Source organism: Colossoma macropomum, unplaced genomic scaffold (assembly GCF_904425465.1).
Source record: "Colossoma macropomum unplaced genomic scaffold, Colossoma_macropomum, whole genome shotgun sequence".
Taxonomy (NCBI): Eukaryota; Metazoa; Chordata; class Actinopteri; order Characiformes; family Serrasalmidae; genus Colossoma; species Colossoma macropomum.
In genome coordinates this window covers 15169420-15192633 of record NW_023494796.1, presented here as the reverse complement: position 1 = coordinate 15192633, position 23214 = coordinate 15169420, and the positions used below count along the sequence as shown (strand labels likewise).

General features: G+C 40.6%; 1 protein-coding gene across 7 annotated transcripts in view; it reads right to left on the bottom strand.

Moving 5' to 3' along the window:
* The window catches only part of apbb2b (amyloid beta (A4) precursor protein-binding, family B, member 2b), a 65109-nt gene extending 45880 nt beyond the window's left edge, over positions 1-19229 (bottom strand). For 5 of the 7 annotated variants that reach the window (XM_036582914.1, XM_036582917.1, XM_036582918.1 and 2 more), the window contains exons 1-2: positions 18943-19112; positions 526-593 (exon numbers count right to left, since the gene is read on the bottom strand). The gene's annotated coding sequence lies outside the window, so the exon portion shown is untranslated. Of the gene's footprint in view, positions 1-525; positions 594-18930; positions 19113-19213 lie in introns of those variants that run through there. The other 2 variants (XM_036582915.1, XM_036582916.1) reach the window with 2 other exon arrangements.
* Between the last annotated feature and the right edge of the window lie 3985 nt (positions 19230-23214).

Here is a 23214-nt window from a genome sequence, read left to right as displayed (position 1 = left end):
CCAAGACAAATTCGACTGTAGTTTCGTTCAGATTACGCCTGCTGTTTTAGCTTTGCTGCAATTCTGTTTTTTTCTTTTGTGTTTTAGTGGACATTATAGATCTACTTTAGCCATTCTTGAAGACTGTCGTGCATCTTTTCACTGCTGGTTCTCATTTTTGTAATAGTTTTCCTTAATGATAATAACGCTGCTTTACACATAAACACGCTTACACACACACACACACACACACACACACACACACACACACATATACTCACATACCTCACAAATAGCAGTTTGCACTTTTGTCACAGCCACACTTCTCTTCAGGGAAAAAAAAAGCTGCAGGAATTTGAGGCAGAGCTGAAAAATTCCTGGCATGTCTGTTTTGGAAAGCCTTAATTACTCTACACAGGGAGAAAACTCCACACACACCCAGCCTCCAGCTTTCTTTCTGCTTTTCTCTCTCTCTCTCTCTCTCTCTCTCTCTCTCACACACACACATACACACACACACCCCATCTGTAGAAAAAAAGAGCTCACCTGTACTTTCAGGTTGAAAGGTCTGTCACCACTCCACTGGAAATCTTCACTACGCCACTGAAAAGGACCTGAAAGAGAGATTATGGCTCAATTCAGTCAATCAAGACAAAATGTGTGTGTGTCTCTGTTACAACAGAAACACTGCAGTAATCTACTGTATTCCTTAAATACTATATACTACTGCAGACTGCTGTAAAAAAATGGTGCATTCTGGGAGAAATAGGCCAAGCTTCTTGTCAAAGTGATGGTGACTTCATAGTAATTAACTGCCATTTGCATAGCATATTGGGAAACTGACTGGTATTGGGAAAATCAGCAGTACTTTGAACAGTTTTGATAATTTGCTTTTATTTTTAATTCTACAGTTCACTTCACAACGTTCTTTCAACGTTATTTCTATAAGATACATTTGCATGCATTTGACATGTTTCGAGATTCAAACCAAGAAGGTATTTTGTGTTTCAATTCATCCTGTAATATTATAATTCATATGCATTTAGTTACTTCCGGCTTTGTAGTCTAAATGACTGGTATATATGCAGTAATTGCTGTAATGTGATGTTCATTTCATGGTGTGAATGATAAACAGTGATGATGTTCATTGTCATGGTAATGTTTACACTAAGTGGTACTCCACGCATGCGCGTCATTTTGGATCGGATTACTTCACTTCACTTACTGCACATGTAAACAAAGATTTTCTATCAGATTGTTGAATAGAGTGAGCATATTAACACCTCAGTCTTAATCTGTAATCGGAATGTATTCAATCGGATTGGCAAAAATCATTGCATGTAAACACAGCCAGTGAATTACTGCAGAAACTGCTGTCAGCAATTCACAGTAATTTTTCCACATTGCACTGTATTTCAATGTGAAGCACAAACAACACCAAAAGAAACAGACAGGTCAACAGCAAAATCTGAACTGAAGAAACCTGTACTAACAGAATTATCAACACTCATCTTTTCGTTCTTCTTTTATATCAAATATAAAATGCATTTTGTTTTTCCAGAGCAACAGCAGTGAAAATAAAATGCAGGGAAAGACTGCGGAGGCCAAGCACGCACACATGGGGATCATTTCAGAGACGCGGTCTGCGGCACTCTGTCAAATCAGCATCAGAGACGAGACTCACAAACACAGAGAGAGAGAGAGAGAGAGAGAGAGAGAGAGAGAGAGTGAGTGAGAGTGAGAGAGAGAGAGAGAGAGAGAAATTGTTTCTGGAAGAGATGGAAGGAAAAAAATGGAATGAAACTCTAACAGCATTATGGCCTTCAACCAACACATCTGTACAAACAGCGTGCGTGTGTGAGTTGGGATACACTGTGGTGGTCTCCTCTACTCTCTCTCCCTCGCTCACACACAAACGCCGAGCTTCAATACACTCCCAAACGGGGCAGAGGGTCTCTTCTGCTCTGCTGCTGATCAGAGAGAAAAGTGCTGAACTCAACAAAAAGCGAGAGAGAGAGAGAGAGAGAGAGAGAGAGAGAGAGATCTGTTTGTTTTCTTACGATGACATAAGCTCTCGTGTTTGGAGCTGGAATGTGAGCCTGTGAAGGTCAGTGCTATGATACGTCCTCATCCTAATGGTCAACTCACTGCAGTTCTTTAGGCCACTATCAATTACATCAGTATGGAGGTGCATTTTCATCATGCAAAGCTAATCATTAGCCATTTATCAGGAAGGTACATTTTAACTGGTGATTTTTTAAATTGAGTAATCGAGTTTAATCATTTACTCGTGACAGTCCTAGTGTTCTTCACTGTTTCAGGACGAAACCTCATATTACAAAAAGTTCTAGTCTGTGCTGATTCAGTGTTACTGCCTCTGTAGTTTCATCAGAAACATCAGCTGATGATTATACCACAGACTTGACAACTGCTATAAATACTTGCAATATGCAAGTTTCTAATTTGTGAAGAATTGAGGTGTCGACCCACATTCAGGCCCTTCTGAGTGTAAAATGTAGTCAAATCAACTAAACTTGAAGTGCTGCTGAAGGCAGAAAAGCTGAGGCCCAGCTGTTGAGTAGAAGCTTTTAAAGGGAATCAGGAAACACTTAAACAGACACACTAGCTTTCCATGCTGCAACAACAGAGACTTTTACAGGAGACAGTACGACAGAATCCAATAGTGCTGGGCAATACTGATCAATGTAATACTGTATGATATGAAGTTAAGATAGTATCCTTGTATGAAGACAGATAATATTTAAGTTTGCGTTTAAAAAAGTTAATAAATCCTTGCTCTGACCAAAGAATGTCTTGTTTTGATTGGATTGTTTTGTTTAGTTTTCTGCTCTTAAAATGACACAAAAGAGAATCTTACACAGTATTTTAACCTTCACCGGACATAATTCATACTTTTTTTGAGTTCATTTAGTTTTACTATATTTTGGACTGTTCTTTCAAAACAATCTGAAGCAGCACTACCGGTATGGGTGGTATTGCCACATACAGCCCAGTACTGGTACCTACTAAAAGAGCACTGCAGAATGGATGTTTATTACATACTTAGTAAAACCAGTTTCAGTAGTTCCTGATCCTGATGAAGATTTAGGCCCAATCCCATTTCAGCTCTTGCCCCTACCACTTAGCCCTTTCCCTTTCGTTTTGCGTGTTCATGTCTAGGGGTACGGTGTCCCGATTTTTGCTGAGATAGAGAGGGAGGGCGAAGTGTTAGGGCTACATGGCTACAGGCAAACAGAAGTTTTTTCAGAGGCTCACTCCAAACAGAGTGTTATGAGAAATAAGCAAGATGGCTGCACAAGCGACCAAAAAAACCCTCAAATGTGAGAATTTTCTCTGTTATAAGATACCATAAACATGGTACTATATTAGTTTAATGTCGTTCCAATGTATTACAGTCCTTTTCTTCATAACAAGCATTAGAAATTGCTAGTAGTGTGCTGATGTCTCGATAGCTAGCTAGCTAAATCTCCTGTTCCACCTTAAATAGAGCAGCAGTTACATTCTGGTGCCTGAGGCATCACAACTGCTGCACCATTTAAGGTGGAAGAGGAAATTTAGCTAGCTAGCTACTGAGACATCAGCACACTACTAGAGATTTCTTATGTTTGTTTTATACTTTATGCTGGCGAGTAGGCTTCATATCACCAAAGAATTAGAGGTGGGCGATAATAATTGTCCTCCCCCTCTCTGAAGGCATATGACTCCCTAAATTTAACTAAAGCCCAGCAGTGAGGTTGCTGAACTTCACCGCTCCTCACTGCAGACTGGCAGGGTCGCCTACAGAGCAGCACTAGTAGCCTGTTAATGAAGTAATGTTCTTCTTTATTTGAGGGTTTTCTCATTTCGTAAGGAAGGTTTCAACCACTAGCCCTTGTAACTCAGTTCCAAGGGCCAAACCAACACTCATAAAAAAGGGGTAGGGGTAAAAATAAGAAATGGGATCAGGCCTTAGAATCCCAATATGTTAAACAGACTGCTGACAGTCATCCTGCAATAGCTGCCATTTCAATGATCACAGTAACTCAAATTTAGACACAAAATTTGGCCCATATATGAACTGATGTCTTTGTTGCTGACATTTTGAAAGGAAAAAAGATCAAAAGAAAAAGGAAAAAAATCTCTCTCACTGACAGACACACACACACACACACACCAAGCCGGAGGCTACAGCACAGGAGCGGTAACGAGACCAAAAGCCATTTCCTATTCTGGCCAGTGAAATACAGCGAGAGAGAGATGGAGAGGGAGAGGGAGAGGAAGAGAGAGAGAGAGAGAGGCCAGGCGTCAGTAAAGAGGTTAGTTAAAGACTAAGGATCTAATTAAAGCACGGTCACTACTGAAGAACGTCCGGAGCAGTCTGTCTCTCCCTCTTTCTCTCACATAAACACACACACACACACACACACACACACACACACACACACACACACAGGAAACACGCTTCTTTACTTTGCTTCCAAGGCTCTTCTGCAAAGTCGCAGCTAATGTTCCAACACTGTCAAAACTAATTTACTGCTGTTTGTTCAGGAGCCAAGGTAGTGATAAAATCCTTGCTGATGTTATAATCACAGGCCGCGTCCAGATTTCTGATAGAAACGAAAAGATTCCACAATCTGCCGTGACTGCAGCTGCTTTAAGGCCAACACAAAAATGTGGCTGTTTCAGCTGTTTAATCTGCTCTTCGCCATTAATCAATAAATATGTTAAAAATGCAATTTAACAAACATGAAAATATGTAGACTTTTATTTAGTTTGCATCACAAACTACCTTTTTCATCAAGAAACCCCATAAATAGGAATATGAGTCACAGATGAGTCATATTTTATCATTACTCTGATTAAACAAAATAATAAGTGGTCACAGATCAGAACTGCGCTCTGAATGAGCTCGCACTGCAAAATGGAACAGTAAAGGAAATCTGTTTTGGCCTTTAAGGCTCCAACATACCAGACGGGAAGTGCCGAGCAGCATCACATAGCAGACAGAACGCAGCGCAGCTAGAGCACACAGAGCACATCAGAGAGAGAGAACCACTAAATGTTCTACATGTGAGCTGAAGCTCAAACTCAAGCTTTCATCTAACACTGTAAAATTTAATATGCTTGGTATTTTGTTTGGTATCAACTAACAAACTGTTCACAAACTCACTGTTTTCTAGCTAAAAGATACAAGATGAAATAATACAGGCTGCTCTGGGTGTTTCTTTCTACTAAATCGATCAGCTTCCTGGCTTCATTGAGGGAGTTCAATGTGAATCCTGTGTAGACTCAGCCTATTCCAACAAGTGTCAATACCATCAATGAAAATATATACTGGATATTTAGTGTAATGAAAGAAAAAATAAGCTCACAAACTAAACAAAGTAAACTTGTTTCTTTAAGAATATCTGATTGTTATTTGAACTCAGACTGAAATCAGACATAATTTAAAATCAGACTGTTATTTGAACTCAATAGCAAAACAAATACATCCCTCCTTTCAGCGCTCCTTCTCAAGCTCCTCGGTGAATGACACTGAGCTAGCAAACTTCTTTTTTTAGATCTTCGTAGCCATAAAACCCTCTGCATACATTGTATGGACAAATACCGTGATATAACGTTAGAGTGAACAACCACACAGCAAGTAATAAAACTAACATAAGCTAGGTTGTAGGTTAGCAAATTGTTGCTACAACTGCTGTTACAAAGCTAAACAGTTGCTATCACAAACATTAGCGAACAGACAAAACAGTACTGACCTGCTGGTTCTGTAAAACAACCAAAATAAGATAATGTTGCCCAGCTGTCAAGCAGAAACAGAGCAACCTCCTCATCCCTTTTCATGTCTTTCAACTCTCTCAGTGAAGCTGAAGTCTTACTTTAAATGGTGCAGCAGTTACATTCAGGCACCTCAGGCGCAGAATGGAATTGCTGCACAATTTAAAGTGGAACGGGAAAATTTGAATAGGAAGCTGACTTCAGCCTTGTCGCTTCGAGGAATATTCGGTGGAGCAATATTTGGAAGGTGGCTTTCACCTCAACATTTACCTTTGCACTCCGCTATCTTGCATACACAATGGACAATACAATCATGTGGGCAGTCACTGTCTTTGTTTCTTGGGAAAGGCAAAATAAAACGCGGGGGACGTTTTTAAAAGGCGAGACTATCATGCATGCGCGGCTGAACCAAATACAACGCATACACATGGGGTGTGACTTCTTTGCTCAGGACACCATTACTCTACTATGTCTTTACAAAGAAAATAGTTCTTCGTTGCTATGTTAATGTTTAAAATGTTGAAAGCAGAACCTTTAATATAACAAAGTAATAGTAAGTTGATGACTAGCACTCTGAGGCCTTCAGAGCTGGGTGTCAACTGGTGGCATTCAATGTTGACAAAAGTGACAAAAGTACCTTCATTAAAAACAATTTTTTTGGATGATGCTTCCTGTGTATGGCAGCCTTTACTCTTCTGGTTTACGATGAGCCAGAGTTTTGTTTTTATGGGGTCAAAACTGCTACCCTTCAACTTACTAGTCTTAAGCAGACAAAAGCAACCCTCGGCATCAGTGTGCTACAGCAACAATTGACACTGAGACAATTAAAAAAGTACTGCATTGAGTCAAATGTGCTGCTTTTCCACTTAAAATTTATTACACAATTGCCAGTAAAAGTAATATCAAAGACAAAACTGTATGTGTTCCTGCATTCATACAATAAAAGCACACATTTTAATCAAATAAATTAAATGCATCTTTTTTTCAGTGCAACCACCAAAGTATTCACAAATCCACACTGCACAATCTAATTGTTTTACGCTGCACGCCATGCTATGATGTAATGGCATTTGTGCAGTACAGGGTTTTTAATTTAACCCCCTTAAACTGCAAAGCTCTGTATGTGGGTCAACACTTCAATTCCTCACTCCTATAACATGCATATCATTTACTGAATATTTTACAGTAATTGCTGAATAATAAGTCTTACGATGAATATCTGAATGAAGTCTACAGTTGAAGGTTACCAGAAGATCATCACTAATATTCCTCCAAATTCCAATGCTGCCCTTGAGTATCTTTGCATTGGAGCTCATTCAGGTGAAATATTTTTGTATGAAAGAGGCATAATCCATAAAAAACATGTGCTAAATAACCAACAGACCAGCAAACAGAACCAGGATCTGGAAGCTGGAGCCGGAACACTGAACAATACATGGAGCGGACGCTGTAGCAGTAAACATGAGCTGTAGTCTCTGCCTTTCATGACACAAATAGGCCAAGTTTATGCACAAACACACACACACGCTCAAACTAGAGGACGGAAGGTACACTAATTAAACAGCCCCTGTTCGTTGTACACATGCAGATAACAGGCAGAGAGCTGAGACAAAAAGGGGTGAGAAAAATCAACAGAGACAAGACAGAGAGAAACAGTGTGAATGTGTGGCAAATACGACAGTCCTATAAAAAGATAGAGGACGACAGGACGAGGTCATTGTTAGCAGCCTTTCCTCTGACAAACACAGACCTGAGTGAACTGCGCTCAGACACTGGCCTTCCTCCGAGGGAGGCCGTGCAACTCTTCTGTATTCAGACTGGTGCAGAAAGTGGGGCGGAATCCTGAAAACCGACTGGGACAGGAATCTAACTGACACCATTTCACCCGGAGTTGAGAGTTATTACTGCTACTTTACATTCTGAATCGGCAGGGCTGCACTTCTGACATTTCTCTATTAGTTTTGACATGTACAAATGACAAACGTGAAAAATTATGTTTTCTTTCTCAAAATACCAGGGTGTGAAACAAAAAAATCTGAATCTATGAATATTCGTCTTAGTGGACAGTAGACAAGAGTTTTGCCTTTGGCATTAAAGGGTTCGAATCAGCGATGATTTGTTGGCAATTTGTATGATGACAATGTATATTCTCTTTAATAAAGTCTCCTATTGCTCTTTCTTACAGTAAGAAGTTATGGACACACCCATTTATATGCATTTCTGTAACATTTTCTGTAAGGCTTCCTTATTTATCTTTGAATCAGGAATCTATGAAACGCTATGAATGGTTTGTTATTGTTCAGTCCATTCTTAAGTGCAGTTTATTGTTTTTACAACTGAAATAATCATCAAATTTAGCAACAGATTACTTCATTACTAATCACTAGTGACAGCCCTAGAGACTAATTGTGAGTGCATTTGAATAAGACTCTGAAAAGCAGTGTCTGGCAGACGGTGCTGAAGCTTCTGTATCGTGTAATGTGATGGTACGTGGCAGCCTCTGGAAAAAAGAGCGCTCCAACAATACACTGTCAAACGCAAACCAAGTCACTGGGGTTAATAATACACAGAAAAGATACATGATCTGAAAGAGCTGGATCTTCAGCTGCATGTTTGACTGTCAAATCCTCTCTCTGTATGTGACGGATATGAATATTTATCAGACATGATACAGAGACACACACACACACAAGCACACAAACACACACACACACACACACACACACTCATGACTGCAAGTTGAAGCTGTCAGCTGTCTTGACACTACATCTCTGAGACATGAGAAATTATCATAAACATCCAGCAATCACCAACCATATCTGACAGCCATGAAACACACACACACAGAAAAAAACAGCACCAGTGGAAAAATGAGATGCAATCTGATGCAAACTGAGAGAGAAAAAACAAGAAGCAGAAGATCAAGAAGAAAAGACGAGAAGAGGAAAATGTGCTGATGAGAGGAGAGTCTGGGCCGAGGACGACTCTTCTGTCAAAAAGGTTTAGTGTGTCACTGTGTGTGTGTGTGTGTGTGTGCGTGTGCGCATTTGTGTTTGAAGAAAATGAGATCCCACCTCCACGGTTGATGGGGTCTGAAAAAAAAACAAGCAAACACAGTCAGTTATTTACAGTACGGAGAGAAGGTCAACTGAGGATAAAGTAAGAGGGGGAGAGAGAGAGAGAGAGAGAGAGAGAGAGAGAGAGAGAGAGAGACAAATACAGAGAGACAGCGAGAAAAACAGAGAGAGACAGACAGTGGTGCAGAAGGCCTGAAAAAGAAATAATGCAGAGAGAAGGCCGAACACAAATTATAAGTGAAAACTGCACAGAGAGAAAAGGCAGAATCGAGGACGTGCAGCAGACCTATAAAAAAGAGTGTTTAGGGCTCTCACTATCCTGATTATTTTAATGATTGATTGAATAATCAGAGCTTTAAAACAGGCCAAACAAACATTGTCATTGTTCAAATATCACTGTACATCCTTAGTGTACATCTTCAAAGACAGCATGTCTGTTAACCTACTAACTTATTTACAGTCAGCTGGAGCCAAAAACTCCATACACATGCTGCATGTGGCTCAGGCACACACACATACACACACACCATGGATCCAAATGAAAGAGGTTCCTTCTTCCTTTATGAAAACAGACCACAAGGTTGTCTGCTTCCAATAGCAACACAGAGAGAAAGAGAAACACAGAAACAGAGAGAGAGAGAGAGAAAGTGAGAGAGAGATACACTGTATAAAGTGGAACAGATCAGAAGTTGATGTGAAGTGTTTAAAGTTTGAATTGATGTAAAATGTTGCTTTTGCACTTCTAAACTAAAATTTTGTGTTGAATTAAACCACTTAAAATGCTATTAGCACAGAGAACAGAGAAAAGAGAGAGAGAAGGGGAGAAACCTACAGAGAAAGAGAGAGAAACAAAGAAAACGAGAGACAGAAAGAGAACAGGACAATACAACCATCCTATTGTTAGGCTGGGAAAAAAAAACAGCAGGCAAGACACACACACACACACACACGGAGGGAATGAAACAGCAGTTTCATAAGCCTGAGTCAAGCCAGAAGCAACACTTGATCAGATGAGCGGAGTGTGACGATCACACACACACACACACACACACACACACACACACACACACACACACACACGGACCAAAGCTCTGAAGACGACAGCAGCCTCCTCAGGGCAGTAAAATCCAAACAGCTGAAATGACATCATGATCTAAATCACTACCAGACTTCGTGCAGAGCTGCGAGCCTTGAATTGAGTGATCTGCAACCACTAATACTGATCTTACATCAAACTGAAAAAAGAATGCACTGAATTAATTAGTCACAAAAGTGTACATTATTTCTACATGAAAAATACATTAACACACTAACCCTGCACATTCAGAGCTCACAGGAGCAAAAATAACCACGTACAGTGAAAGAGGCTTAAACCTGATTGCTGAAAAACTGAATGACACTGCAGTAATACCGACATTGCAGAAGCACGGCAGTGTGGGTGGTGCTGGTTAGAGATGACGTGATACCACTTCATCTTTTCCGATATGACTCCGATAACGGTGTTGTTCAGTTGAGCATCTAAAAGCAGGCTATCATGCTCAATCTGCTCAAAGACCCCACAGGAATACAGAGCTAACAACATCACATCACACAGTGTGAATGTGTGCTATTTCAGGCTAGATTTATTACCAGATTGAATCAGGTTCCCTCTTTTTTTACCCCTCCAATATCCAACCCTAGCATCTTCCTCTATGGACATATTTTTCTTTTTACACTTGTCCTGAGTCCATACCCATGACCGATTCTGGGCTCATTTGTGGGGAGGGGCTCACTATCGCAGGTTTGCTTTCACACACAAGAATTCCATCCGAACCGTGGATCAGTTGTGCAATTCTACACATCACTTTCTGCATGCAGGTTTGCAGAATGGTATGTACTAACTTCACCTTTTTGCTGCTTTTTATTATTTTCTTTGGATGCAAACACTCAAGAACAGCACTTTTTAGTCCACAACAACCCTTTCCCGCTACCATGAAACTTAAAAAGGCAAGTGACGTGATAAGTCGAAGCAGTTACAATTCAAAATGAACCAATCACGCAACCCCACATAAGGCGCCAAAAGCGGATAGCTTTCACTACCGCAGCACACCACACCAGAGTTCGTGTCACTGCTTTATTGACAGCAGCCTATCACTCACAAATATCCAACTAAGAGAGGCTCTATGGTCAGAAACTGACCGCTGATATAGTCTAGAGGATGGCTAACACAAACTGTGCTTCAACAGATGAGCTACAGTCTCAGCTACAGTAACTGTACCGCAGAGGAATGGTAAAGGGTTTTAATAAAGTGGCGACATAACCAAAACGCTCCCATTATAATCAACACCAGCTACGAGCGGCAGAGCGCGTTGTGATGTGGCGCTCCATTTCTAATTTTGACGCGTCACATTGCTCTGCCATTTCACCTCGAAATGGAAGAGGAGAAACTCATTCAGAGAGAAAACTTGGATCTCTACAACCTTTCCAGTAAACAGTTTGGAGGGAAACTGCCAGCATTAGAGGTGAACAGGTACTTAGCTAGTTAGCAGGCAGAAGTTAGCAGATACATCTCGAGCTGCAGAGGTCTGCATGGTACCATTTTTTAGCCCTGCTCGATTTCGTCTTGCTCCCACCGCTCTTGCAGAAAATCTTCACCATTTGTCCCATTCCCGCTCCCACCCGCAGACCTGTATAACTGGTCTCCATCTGTGTTAGTCACGAATGAAAATTACTGCCACATGACAGACTTGCCTTTAGTCAGCTTCAGTGTGGCGTATTTGATTTATTAAGAGGATTTTCTGTAACTGTGGTTGTCTGACTGTATAAAGGTCCACAGTTTCTGCAGCCTACTAGAAAGAAATTCACATGATTGGCTGCTTCTATATAGAACTAGTTTAGAACTTCCATTTAAAATTGGTTTATTACTTTGTGTTATTCTACTGTTAGATATGATTTATATATGACAATTACTAAGTGATTGTTATTTTATTTAGGCCATTCATTCATTTACGGGACTTCTTTACACGTATGTGTAGTCCTGCTCCCGCCCACAATGTGCTGGTTAACTGTCCATTCTCACGTGTGACACTGAATATGAAGATACTGTAGTGAGTCCCATGGGACTCTCACAGGAAAGCAGATCTCTACCGAGCTGCCCAACACCAGGGTGGTATTGAGCTATTTCAACTATGTTATTTAGACTACTGATCTTAAACGTTGGGATGAAACACAACCCATTACATACTCTATTAAATCAATATTCCAAAACCACAGCTGGACAGCTCCATCAGTGAAGTGGCTACTCTCAGAGGTCCATGGTTTGTTTATGTTTTGACTTGACACACACCATTGACGTTTCTAGTGCAGACTGAAGGTTTCACAACACGACGTTTGATGTCTGTTCTTAGGACAAGGTGTAACAGTGCAGGAGGCCTGTACCCTGACATTTTGACGTAAATCTTACTGATTATACCAATCATAAGTTACATTTCTGCTCCCTGTGGCTTGGTTAAAAATAAAAAAACACTCCGGCCAACATGACAAATTTGATGATAACCACACCTGCTTACTCGCATCCTACAGTGGTACAGCTTTATTCCCTATAGAGAGAATCCCCCTTACTGAGGATGTATTTTGAAGATAGGAGAAACAACCGAAAAGCAAGAACTGCTTAGGGTGGATTTCTGGGGACGGGCTGTTTAAATTTTTTTGTTGTAGCTGTTAGATGCAGGACGAATGAAGATAGCTAATGTTACTGCTAGGATGCTGAATATCTTATTGCAGCCATAAAACTAGTAACTGTCTTCAAATCATTATTACAGTGGAGAGAAGGGATTACTTGAAGGACAGAAATTACTCATCAGATGAGGAGGACGAGCTAAAAGCCAAAGCTAGCTAGGCAGCAGGCTATCTAGACATTTTACCTGAAGGCAGAATTGCTATTTTCTTTACAATTTTGGTTGTTTTTTAGCCTATAGATCAGTGGCCAGGCCAGCAGTCAGGACTGAGTGAGCTCTGCAGGGATTATACAATGTATTTATGTAAAGCATGCTGGGTACTGTAGTGAGAGAACATTGATGAATGAAAAACGATATAAATTAATGAACTCTGTCAGACCTATAAGGCTGGGGTATATAATGCTGTGCTACAGAATACTGCATAAAATGCCAAAAGCATATTAAACTCTAGTATTAGGCTGAAATGCCCCTGTAAGATTAGGGCTGTGGAAACAGGTTCCACACTTGAGTAAATGCACCACAGCTGATTTACACCCTGAAGGCTTGTGGTGTAATAACAGTGTTATGCCTAATCCTTAACAATGTAAGCAGTCAACAGTGAGTTTGGTCCCTCTAAAAGATTACAGACCATAGTGTTTTAGTCCTTCATCCAAACACTGCAGTCTTTCCACAGCCCCTCCTCCTTCTCTCTCTCTCTCTCTCTCTCTCTTTCTCTCACTCTCTCTCTCTCTCTCTCTCTGACTCACTTTTTCCCAAGTCAGCAACTCCAGACCCTTAAACAGTGAGATGGAGACATGGCACACAGCACATTCTGGAATACAAACCATCACCACACACACACACACACACACACCGTAACCTTAGAGGATGCTGCTATTAGCGATGACATCATGTCCCCTACCTAAAACATACACAGCAACACTAAGACGAAGGTACTGTGCCAGATATCTGTGGGTAGTCTGACCAAATTCAAAACACGCATCCTATTCATGAGCCAAACCTGTTGTTGTTCAAGCATGTTTTAACTAACGTTAAAAGAAACACATCTAGGCAGAACTGTTTTGGGCTTTTCGTTCTTCTTGTGCTCACGGCAAAACCTTTTACAGAGCTTCTCCAAAGAAATATCATAGAATACAGACACTGACAAACATTTAATCCTGCCTTCGTAGGTCTTTGCCAGGCATGCAATCTAACCCTTCATCCTATCTCTTTGGAGGCAATATAGTACTACAACTAAATTTTATTTCTCTGTCAGGGCTGCAGTTTGAGGGTTTTTCTTGCATTTGTGATTAAAACATTCTGTACAAAAATAAATGTTACTTCAATTGACCTTCTGCATTGCTGGCATTATATGTGGGTAAGTCAGGAACAGAAACAAACTTTACCTTCCTACTAGTCAGAACATCAGTGTGTTGTCAAGGTAATGTTGTCAAATACTTTCTGTCAAGGCCAACTGTGACTGAATAGTCTGAGGAAGCACAGCAAAGAATCCCTCATCTAATGCTGCACGGGTTAGCTCTGGTTTTAGCCCATTAGCCCATCAGCTTCAACCTCAACATCCAGCACAAAAACGTACAGGTTTAACCCATAATGGCTAAATGATTCCCCTTTTCCATTTCTAAATAATAATGAATAATGAATAATTTTCAAACATATTCATCTTTGTGAAAAGATGCTTAAATTTAGCCTGTTAGCGTCAGTGCTATCTCCTAAAAGGCAGACATACAGTCTGGCTTTGTATGCCATCAACCACAATGACAACCAAAGCCAATGTTTCTCAACGGTTAGGATAATGAAAACCCCCATTTGGAACCTCTTGAAAGATCGCTGAGTAGAATGTCAGTGAGATGACAATGTGGAAGTGCACAATCATACACTCACTACTGCACTGCCAATAGTGCCAGTCAGCAACATCATCTGTAGATTCTCTACAGGCCACTACCTCTGCACTGGTGTGTGCTGAATGACCCCCACCGCAGTCATTTCTGAAACACTCTCAGTAGGAAGCTCTCTCCCATCTGCAGAACGTAGCACTTGTTCCAAGGGGCATGTAATGTTATGTGTAATAGCCCACTGCAGAACAGCCACATTTCATGTTATCAGAACTCTGAACAGCCTAAAATCTGCACAATGTTCCCACATATTCTGCCAAAAGTCTGGGGCTAAAATACTTCTAAGTGTTCTGTAGAATCAAATCCCATTGCTAATGTTTAACTCATGCAACTGAAGAACAGAGATGCAGAGTTTGTTTCAACACACTGGACACATTCTTTGCTGGTTGTATAGCAGTTCTATATATTTGTGTTAGCTGAAGAATGAAAATAGTTTAAATACAATATAGAATAGAACAGATAAGTCTACAATAGAATAGAATAGAATAGTTTTATTTTATGTTTTCTGAATATAACACATTTACACAAATCTACTTGCTAACAACAATGTAATTATTCTTTCATACTTCAAAGTTTTTGCCAAACAGTGTCAAAGTTACTGTTATGGCAATTTTACATAACCGGAACATCTACATACCACTAATATTTCCACAGGAGCTCATACTATTGATGAGGAATGACTTGATTAGATGAGAATTTTACTCTACAAGACATAATAAAAAAGAGCAAAAATAAGTGGCCTGACAGCACCATACACAACATCATTCAGTTCCATGTCCAATGTAACAACTACTATATAACAAGTTCAACCACTCCACTCCTCTCTCCCTACAAACTGTCTACAAACAAACACTGTAAGAATGTTGTAAAAAGCAGCCACGATCCCATTTTTGCCTTTGAGACTTAGACCTCATCTCTGAGTTTGAGACTAGGAGACGGCACTGACGTGCACAATTTTTAACGAGCTATCGTCATCATTCAGGTCTGTCTTGCCTGCACAAATCCCTTCCTCAAAAAAGTTCCTGGTCTGGCACGGTTTATACGACCCACAAACCGTGACACTTGAACTACACCGACTGTTCATCATCGGAATTCTGAACAGCCGTTTAGGACAGAAGAGCTCCCGGCCCAACATTCCAGAACACTTCCCGTGTTCCAGCAGTCCCAGCAGATCTACTGTCCTGAATGGAGCTTGAGCAAAGCCTTATCCTGGACGCAGACGCTATTTTTCACAATACCGGGCCAAAAAGGAAAGAAGAATAAATCCAGCATGCCAGTAGGGATGTTGCGCAACGGGCTGAGACAGTAAATTTCAAGAGAAAGAGAGAGCGAGAGAGAGAGAGAGAGAGAGAGAGAGAGAGAGAGAGAGAGAGAAAGAGAGAGAGAGCTCAAGGCTGCAAGGCACACATCATAATACACCAAGCAAACTTTCAACAGCCTTTAACAGTGCAAAACTGCCTCTGATTTACTGCATATCATTATACAAACATACTATAAATAAAGCACACATCACTCTCTCACCCACCAGCGATTATATCCGCTGTCCGATGCCCCACAGTGAGATCATAGGTCAACCTCTGTCCTACATTAACATGTACTGCAGGTCTAGCTTTGGGGCAGCTTGTGTTTATGTATCTTCATGTGGTTCGTAGAGATTTTTAACACTGGCCAGCAGTGGATAAACTTAATTATCATCCCAGGCCTGTTTCCATGAGCACAGTGACTGTCCCACAGCCAAAACATAACTGCATAAAGATGCACAATCAGTGCCCAGTCCTGTCTCATTCAGTTATTGCTTTGCTTCTTTCATTTTCGCTTTACCTTTATGTGCTATGTCTGTTTGTGGTGACTGCAGATATTTTCACATCCATGTTATTCGTCTGTGATGGTGTACACAGTGATGTGTTTCATGTGGACTCCAAGAAAAAGAGCTCGACACTGCTGTACATAAATGACACAAAGCCCTTCAAGGGTACATCTGTTAGAAATCTATACACCTGGGTTCGTGGTTATGGTCTCACTTCTAAGGTATAACAATTTCAGTACAGCATGAAAAAAATGCAACAGTAACTTTGTTGTAGTTAAAGCTTAGCATCAGACTATCACTGTAGAACATATATAGACCTTTTGTTTTGAACAAAAATGTGTATTTCTTTTGAGATAAACCAATCTGTGTAACACATGGTGAGAGCTCTACAGAATCAAGAAACTTAACACATCAAATATTGAATATTAAACTGAATATCAGATGGACTCTTACACCCCTACTCATTTCCCATTTGATGTTTTAACTTGGCAATCTTGCACCTTAAAGGGGGATTCCACCAATTTTTAAAATTATCTGAATAATTCAGTCCTTGAGATGTAAACAGAGTCTCTCACAGTGGTCTGATGTGAAATAAATTTTGTAGGGAAACCTACAGGTACTGATTTCTTTCCAGTGGTGGTGATAGGAACCAGGGGTCACAATCTCTACAACACAAATACAGCCATTTATTTACTATCCAAAGCCACCAGTGAACCTACACGTCCTCTGAGTTTTTATATGTAACGTTAATGATGGTAAAATAGTCATTCATTTGAAAAAAATGTTTTCTTTGGGGACTATTTTTGCCTTACAACACCCTGCATGTACCCCTCCACATGGCCTGGATTAAACAAATGGGTTAAAATGTGTTTTAAGCAAAAAATAAATTTCACAAAACAATGTGTCAGGTAGAATATATCTAACCATTTCATGTAATAACTTTCTGAGAAAGAGCTTATGGTTCCCATCACCATCACTGTGAACAACTCTGACTCTGCAAGTTTTTTCCAGACCAGAGTATTTCAGATCAAACCACTCTGAATGACTTTGTTTACATCTTAACCATTTACCTATGTAAAAATTCTGAAAAATCTGTGGAGCTCCCCTTTTAAACGTCAAGTCCAGTAGTAAGATCCAGAATAAAGATATCAGATTCTATAATCAGCATAAATAAAAACATAACTGAACACATGCTGCCAATTTAACAGTCGAAGTGATGATGATGATAAGGTCTACATGACTTCTACCAGTGCACAGGTCTGATGTGGTTCATGAGCAGTGAATTACATTCAGGCCCCTGAGTGAAGCTCACACATCCCTTATCTCACAGACCACTGCGAACACACGGTTAAATGAGCCTGAACATGCACACCAACTCACACACACCGATTACCCTCACATGCCAGCGGTCAGTTTGATCGGTCTGGAAGCAATTTGGCCGTGGAAAAGACGAAGAGAAGAAACGTCTTGCAGAATGAGTGCAGTGGCGACGCTGGCCCACACAAGCCTGACTCTGTCTGGAGTGGAGCTAACGCGCTGGACTGCGAGCCTCACTATCGCACCAGGCGCCTAAAAAGCCAGTGCATTCAGTGTTTCGTTATTAGAAATGTGACTGAGGCCCTGGCAGCAGGTGACAAGGTGCAAACAGTGAAACTGAGCGGGATTTATACAGTAAAAATAGGTCTGCGACTGCGGCCATGGTGGTGCCGCAGCACGGGGCGTAATAAAACTCTCCCTCGCCAATGCGGCTCTCGGGCAGGCTAACGACACAAACAACAAACTGCGCGACCCGGCAGCACTGATATTTCTGCACAAATATGACAAATAATTAACATAAAAAGCCTCCGCAAAATCGCCTCGTCGCATTTGAGAGGAGAAGCCAACAGATATTGATTCCCATTGGCTTTGACTTCAGCGGTAGCTTAGCCTCAGGCGGGGGGCTAACGTTGGAGGCTTCGCCCACAACGAGACGAAGGACGACCAAACTGAAGTCAGCGTCTAGTTCCAATTATCCCGTTCCACCTTAAATGGTGCAGCAGTTCCATTCTGGCGCCTCGGAACATTTAAACCACTCCGGTCAGAACGTAACTGCTGCACTATTTAAGGTGGAACGGGATAATTCGAACAAGAAGCTGGCGAATACGTAGCCAACCTCGGGGGTCTGAGTGATAAATTACCTCAGAAACAGCAAGAAACGCGAAATATGACAGAAATGTGGTGGTATGTGACAGAAATATGACTATTACCAGTCACACAGGCGACATTTAAAGCCCGTTTTTGAAGACGAAGGAGCCAAACCCGTCCGGACCAGCAAGTGACCGAGCAACTCCAGCTGGTTTTGGGTCATTGAAATGGTTTAAACGTTCCTGTCAGAGAGAGTGAAACCAAGCGGACCGGCCACTAAACAGTGTGGAGACACTGTTTGTGTCATTTTTAGCCGATAACGGGGTGAAGATGAAATGAACGAGCACAGAAAGCCAGGAATGGACACGGAGTCGCCGCGGTTCGTCAGGAGCTAACTAACTAAACAGCCCCCCAGATCTCTCCCTCTGTGCGTGGTCTCGCCTCGGCCGAACGGCCTCCACTTTTTAACCGTTACAAAAAGTTAACGGCTTTAGAACGAAACGGCGTTTTACAAAACACGCCGACGTTCTCACGTTCGAGAGAAATTCGTAACATACCACAGCGCTTACCTCAGGTGTCGGCGCCGCTGCTCCCTTTTTCTCTTCGACCTCCCTCTCTCCCACTCCCTCTACTTCTCTCTCTACCTCTCTCTCTCTCTCCCACTCCCTATACTTCTCTCTCTACCTCCCTCTCTCTCCCGCTCCCTATACTTCTCTCTCTACCTCTCTCTCTCTCTTCCACTCCCTCTACTTCTCTCTCTACCTCCCTCTCTCTCCCGCTCCCTATACTTCTCTCTCTACCTCTCTCTCTCTCACACACTCCCTCTACTTCTCTCTCTACCTCTCTCCCACTCCCTCTACTTCTCTCTCTACCTCCCTCTCTCTCCCACTCCCTCTACTTCTCTCTCTACCTCTCTCTCTCTCTCTCTCTCTCGTCTTCTCCTCCCATTCCAGATGTCGCTCGCGAGCCGCAGGAAGCGCGCGCTCCCCTCTGTTTCCCACAGCGGAGAGAGCGCGTGACGAAGCTGAGTGAATATAATAAACTGAAAGAGGAATTCCGCCCACTTTTTAAAACCGCACAGTTCAGACGCTGGGGTGTAAACAATATGGAAACCCGTTTCATAGTCATTTAGTGAGTTATGATCATGAGAAAATGTTCCGTTTTTATTACATAAAATTATTATGACTTTCTCATATGTATGACTTGATATCTCATAATAATGAAATCCTATTTCATAACTTTGACTTAATACCTCATAATAATTACTTACTGTCTCATAATGAGACATTTTTCTCATAATTATGATACTGCGATAGAAAGTTAATAAGTAAGTCATTATTGAGTCATAATTGACATGCTAAGTCATAATTATGAGATAGCAAGTCATATTTAAAATACTAAGACATACTTATGAGAAAGTGAGTCATAATTGAGATGTCGTCATAATTATGAGATATGACCTCACTAATGGGACATAAGAAGTCAAAATTATGAGACGCTATATCTTAATTATGTAAATCTTTCTCATCATTACGACTTACATAAAATATACTAAAAATCTATACTTTTCTCCAGTGGCAGAAACGAGCTTCCAAAACACAGAGTCTTTCAGAGCAGTCTGATGTGAAATGCTTCATTGTGGAGGAACAGACTGATTTCTTTACAGTGGTGGTGATGGGAACCAGAGGTCACAATGTCGTGTCTTCTGAGTCCTAATGTGTAATAATGCTTATGATAAAATAGTGGCAAAAGTTTTCTTTGGTGACTATTTTGCCTTAGAACACCCTGCATGTACCTCTCTGCTGTAAATGGATAAAAAAGGTTTTAGACCATCAAAACTACCAAAAATCAACATCTTAGGCATCAGGAATTACATATCTAATCATTTCATCTACTTCTTAAACAGTTTTAAGGAAGCTTCTGAACTTCTGATCATAAAAAAAAATCTTTTTCTTTTGGGAAAAGGTTTTAAAGAAGGTTGTACATTATAAATGTGTGTATTTATACATATTTATTGCATATATATTTATTTATGTATATGTTAATAGATTTAGATAAAGAGAGATGGTCAATGACAGACAATGGTTCTATATAGGACCATGAATACCCAAAGAACCATATGCATGCTTAAAGGGTTGCATGGTGAAAAGGTTCTACAGATTGATGGAGAATGTATTATATATGATTCTATATAGATCCTTTTTGAAAGCGGTTCTATATAGCACCAAAAAGGGTTCTTCTATTGTTACATGCTTGTCATCATAACAGTAGAAGAACCCTTTATGGTGCTATATAATTTTTAATTCAGTAAAAGAGCCAATTTCATTTTGGTTCCTGAGGTTAAAGTTTAGGGTTAGGTTTAGGTTTAGGTGTCGTAGAGCCGCATTTAGCTACAGTAATATATAACTCAGTGGAAAGATCCCACAAAGATAGGAATACAAACTTGTGTGTACATGAAACAGAAGTTCTGTTCTCACTTTTTTGTTTGATATAGTATGTAAACATTGTAGAAATGTTAAAATGTACCATTCACTCCCCTGACCATACAGGAAACGCAGCTGCAAAAACAGCTCATTTTGAATTCACTGTTTTTGTTACGTCACGAAAACCAACAAAAACGTTTATATAGAATACAGCAGTTTAGCCCCACCCATTCACACTGAAGTTGTAAGGAGTGTTTCGGCCTGTTCTGCTTTTCGAACGAGGCTCAGTACAGGCAGTCAATCAGAAGAGAGACTATTTGATAATATATCAAACAGCCTGTTCATCAGAAAAGCAGCTGTTTACTTCTAAAGGAAATAGATGTTGGAAATGCTTATGTAAAAATGATGTTTTTTGGTATGTAAAACCAAACAAGAGAAAAACATTACATTTAAAAAAAGGATTTGTGGAGCTGGAACTATTCCTGGACTGTAGGAGAGTGAAGGAATTTGGGGGTGTACAAGGGGGGGTCTGTATCAGTAACCATCTGTGCTCTTTAACTTCTGCTCTGTCTGGGTTGTTCACAGCTGGGGGTCTGAAGCAGGACTTTGTGTGAGTGTGTGTGTGAGTGTGTGTGTGTATGACCCCTGACCTCAGACTACAAGAGGCGAGTTCAGTTCACACTGAGGGGTACACTGAATTCCTGCACTTACATAAACCCTCATACTTCACTATATTATTCATCTGCCTCCTCTAATGATGTTCTTATTAATAGCTGAGGATTTCTCTATTCCACAGCTTTTCTTTTTTTCATGATGGACTAGATGAGTTCTTCTCTTTTCTGTCTCCTTCTTGGCCGTAATTGGACTCCACTTATTCACTGAGCGGTCACTTCAGTCCAACTCCTTGTTTCTACACTCTTTGTCCATTTTATCAGCTCCACTTACTATATAGGTGCACTCTGTAGTTCTACAATTACAGACTGTAGTCCATCTGTTTCTCTGCATACTTTGTTAGTCCCCTTTTACCCTGTTCTTCAGTGGTCAGGACCCCCCAGGACCACCACAGAGCAGGTACTATTTGGGTGGTGGATCATTCTCAGCACTGCAGTAACACTGACGTGGTGGTGGTGTGTTAGTGTGTGTTGTGCTGGTCTGAGTGGATCAGACACAGCAGTGCTGCTGGAGTTTTAAACACCTCAGTGTCACTGCTGGACTGAGAATAGTCCACCAACCAAAAATATCCAGCCAACAGTGTCCTGTGACCACTAATGAAGGACTAAAGGATGACCAACTCAATCTGTGCAGCAATAGATGAGCTACTGTCTCTGACTTTACATCTACAAGGTGGACCAACAAGGTAGGAGTGTCTAATAGAGTGGACAGTGAGTGGACACAGTGTTTAAAAACTCCAGCAACACTGCTGAGGCCATTAGTGAAAGTGCTTATTTTTTGCATTCCTTTCTAGTTTAATACACTTTTTATGACAAACTCTATTATCAGCATAACAATTTAAATGAAAAGCAGAATCTATGAAATTTTAACATGAATTTCAGGATTTCTTAGTATTTAATAGGTCCTCCTTTTGCTTTAATGACAGTGTGCACTGGAGCTGGCATGGACCCCACAAGCTTGTGCAAAAGCCTCTGATAAGTAGATCAAATCCTCCTGAGAGTTGTCTGAACATGAGCTTCACTGGACGAGATAAGACAAAAAAATCTGACCTTTTTGTACGTACGCCTTAACATGATCAGTGTCACAAATTTACTGTGAGTAGTGACCTAGAAACAGAAATGAATATTTCTTCTTCATTTTATTTGTCATAGCTGTTCTTGTTCATTTGTTTTAAATTTTCCTCAATTCTGAAATGCTCCCTTGTTTATTTCCAAGTTTAAATGTAAAAAGGCCCCAGATTTTCAATGCAGTCTCAGGCTTTTGGTCCCTACAGTAGACAGCTCCAGTGGTGGGGTAATCACTCAAAATGGAAAATGTCATCTCATTACTTTACCTGTGCATTACTCTGCACTCAATCTCTGTTTTTATTGGCGATAATTTTGGTAGTTTCAAGTGTACTTCCTAAACAAGCAAGTCTAGAAATAGGTTAAATAATCTTATAATATTCTTATAATAATCTTAAAATGAGAAATATTAGATACATCAATCAGATTAAAGATAATTTCATGCCAAGCTTCCACTTTTTTGCAGCCACTCTGCAGAATAGAGTCTAAACCCATTTAAAATGTGCATACAGGAGGGCGCCATTTCTGTCTTTTGCCTAGAATCATTAAAACTACCCCTGCAGACAAAGGACTCAACACTGAAAAAAATGAAAATAAACATCCGCTCAAAGTTTATATCAAAGCTCCCTCATTTATTTATGTATAATAGCGAGGTGGTTCCCTGTGGGACAAATGGGAGATG